This window comes from Saccopteryx leptura, chromosome 7 (genome assembly GCF_036850995.1).
Source record: "Saccopteryx leptura isolate mSacLep1 chromosome 7, mSacLep1_pri_phased_curated, whole genome shotgun sequence".
NCBI classification, from domain to species: Eukaryota; Metazoa; Chordata; class Mammalia; order Chiroptera; family Emballonuridae; genus Saccopteryx; species Saccopteryx leptura.
The window spans coordinates 41,645,817-41,649,385 of NC_089509.1; positions in this window are offsets into that span (position 1 = coordinate 41,645,817).

Below are 3,569 nucleotides of genomic sequence, written 5' to 3' on the forward strand. Positions count from 1 at the left end.
CTTGTAACACTGCCATATGAAGCATGATGCTTGGAGCTCCCCAGACATCTTGTGACCTGAAGGATGACCGAGGATGACCCAGCAGGAAGTCAGAGACATTGCACCATCTTGGAATGTTCTCCTTTCAGAATTTTGGTTAGGAAAGATCTTTATTGTCTAAGCCTCGCTGAGTTGGACATTTTGTTACCAATAAAGTTTTCTTTTACTTCAGGCTTGTGACCCATCAAACAAATGCAAATAAATGGAAGGGTTTAAAAATGAGCTGGTAGAAGTGACCCCCCTCCATCCCAAAGAAAATGGGGCCTTACCAGCCGGGGCCCTGAGGCCCTTCTGGAGAGCTGGAGCCCTTCAGAATGCAATTTAAAAACCACATCCCTCCTTCAGCTCTCTCATCTTAAACGACTAATGTTCAGAGAAGAAAATGATTTGACCTTGTTTTTCAACAGGTCACTTGGGATTGGATTCTAGCTTTTCTGCTTCTTTAGTCTATATCTTTTATGTCTTTACGCAGCCAAAATCATGCAGGGTGTGTGTGCATGTGTGTGTGTCCAGAAGTTCACACACTTTCTGATACAAATCTGGGACAAATATTCTATTCTGTAGAGAACAAATACCTTGAAATTTGAGTAAGGCTAATTCCTCCCCAAATCTGTGTTTCTCTGTCACAATGATAGCAATGAGAAACAGGTCTAGGCAAATATTTCTTTTGCCACTGTGTTTAATTTGGGAGTGGATATGTGACCATACCAGGGACAATGAAATCCTTGCCAAAATGTTCTTGCCAGGACTATAAGCAAAGAGTACCTTTCACCTGGAGTGAACAAACAGTTTTAATTTATAGCTGAAGTGGCTGATGCTAGCTTCCTTGTCTGAGAAAGAGAGAGAGACAGAAATATGGACATCTCCAATGTGACATTGAGTCCCTAGAAGCTTCCATGCCTGACTGGAACAAATTCTGGATTTTGATTTATGTGAATCAGTAAAGTTGTCTTTAGAAAATAAGTTGTTTTTATTTCTTTAAAGTTAGCTTCAATAGCATTTATATTACTTGCATCTGAACAAAATAAATTGTGAAGCTATTTTAACATAACATAGTAAAATTAGAGAACTCATTACTCCAGAATGTGGTATAGGTTGAAAATATAAAAGCATGAGAAAAGATTAAAAAAATTCATGAGTGGTAAAGTTATAAAGGGACAGTAAAACCCATGAGGAAAATTTGAAGGACTCATCCCTAGTTTGATGGAATAAAGTTACTTCGGTAGCAAGGAAAGCCACTGAAGATTTTTTTTCAGCAAAAGGATCAGAGCATTTGAAGGGATGACCTGGCAACAATGTGTTAGAGAAATGAAAGTTAAAAGTAGATAAACTTACCCAAGAGGTGGTTATAATGGGAGTGGAGAAGAAATGATGGCCTGAACCAGGGAAGGGCTCTAGTGTGAGGTTTGTGGCAAGGCGGAGTGAGGAAAAAAAATGAATGTAGGAATCCAGCTTAAGTGACTAGGAGAACAGTGGTATATTGTCTGGAAGTCAGGAGGAGAAGACAGTAGAAGGACGGAGTGGGACAAAAGTGTTCACTTTGGAAATACTGACGCAAGTAGGGGGATATGCCTCCTGGGCGGTTGACATCTAAATCTGGAGAAAGCAAGGCAGCGGAGTGGGGAGTCCACTGCACAGTGAAAGGTAAGTGTAGACATGAAGGAAATCACAGAAAGAGAATAGAGCTGAGGGCAGAGATTTTAGGGATTTCAGGGAGTGGAAGGTGCTGCGGAGCCAACAGTAGAGAAGCAGAGGAGTGTGGTGTCAGAAATCTGTGGAGACCTGGCTTTCAGGCAGGTAGAGCCCACCCCCCTTTCCTAATTCTCAGTACCACATCATGACAAACGCAGGTGTTATTATATTTCATAGATGCACTCTGTATTAGTCCTGTTTCCCATCTGAGAGGCTACGGCAGACAGTGATTTTGTTATTGGTGCGGCCTAGCATGGAAAGACCACAAGATGGCCAACAGTGCCTTGTGGGTGGCACACACTAACACTTTCCCTGGTCTGCTGCCATCCCACGTTCTGATGAACTGCCCCCAGTGGGATTGGCAGAAAGGAAGAAAGCAGGGCATGCAATGACGTGTTACACAATCGCCTCTTTTAAGAAACCTGATCGTTGTGACAGCCCAATGGGCAGTCAGGGGATTGTAAGTTGCATCACAGCCTCTTGAAACACTTGTTCAAGGCACCTAGTCTCTGGCTGGTGTTGGCTCACTGTGGAAATGTGACCAGAAAAATGTCATCTGAAGAAAGTAAACCATTAAGAAACAGAAATAGTTCATATAATAAATACACAGCCACCAAAGCACTGACTTTTTTTTTTTTTTTTGAACTCGTGAGTGATTGTATTGATTTAATACACACAGCTTATTTCTGTCCCAGGTTACAAACTAGCCCTGGGGAAATGGTGGAACCAGTCATTTGGATTGCCCTTTACTGGCTGGGAATTAAATCATTACTTATTCCATTTTAGAATCACAAGTAGTACCCCAAGGCCTACTTTCCTAAGGATTAAAACCAAGGCATGGAAATGAGGAATCCAGATGTAATTCTCAGATGCATGCAGATGTTGAGAAGGCAGCAATTTTTCCTGGAAAGCTGTCATTGAAAATCATCCTGTTCATGTTACGTTCATTCCTAGACTTCCAGCATGTTCCAACTAGTCAACAAGTCTGACTTCCCCCTTTTAAAATGGTACTGAAGCTTGCTGTTCTTCCTCGTGCTCATCCCTTCTACCTAGTGCAGAACCTTACCGGCTCACTCCCTAGGCTCCTGGAAAACGTCTGATTTATTTCCTTTGCCTTCTTGCACACTGCTAAATTTTCCTTTTCCCTCTCCTACTCCTTTCCTTCCTCCCTATCTCTCTCTGTTTTTTATTCCATTAATTTTTAAAAATTCAAATATTCCTTCATTGCTGGTTCAATAATTGACTTGATTTCAAATCTATACAGTCCTCAGGGTAGAGGAAATGTAGGTGTAAATTTATTTTTCCTTTTCTTGATACCCATCATTGGGTACAGCATTTATTTAAATACTTGAGCTATGCCCCTTGGCTACATATCACCTCAATGCAGAAATGGTTTTCCCTTTCCTTCCCAAAGGTCCTCTCTTCTTCCTCATAAGTCATTTGGTCTTTCAAAATATATTTGCTTTCATAAATAACTCATGCATATGGTGCAAAATTTAAAAGGTATAAGAGTGTGCTAAAAGTTTGATGGTTGCAAGATAGGAGAGAGCTTGGGGAGATGGATGAAAAAAGGAGACAGGATTAAGAAGTACAACCTGGGCCTGACCAGGCTGTGGTGTAGAGGATAGAGCATCAACGTGGGACACTAAAGACCCAGGTTTGAAACTCCAAGGTGCAAGACTTGGGTGCAACCTCACCAGCTTGAGTGTAGAGTTGCCAACTTGAGAGTGGGACCAAAGACATGATCCCATGGTCGCTGCCTTGGGCCCAGGTTCACTGGCTTGAGCATGAGGTCACTGGCTCTGCTTAAGCACACCCCCACCCCGGTCAAGGCACAT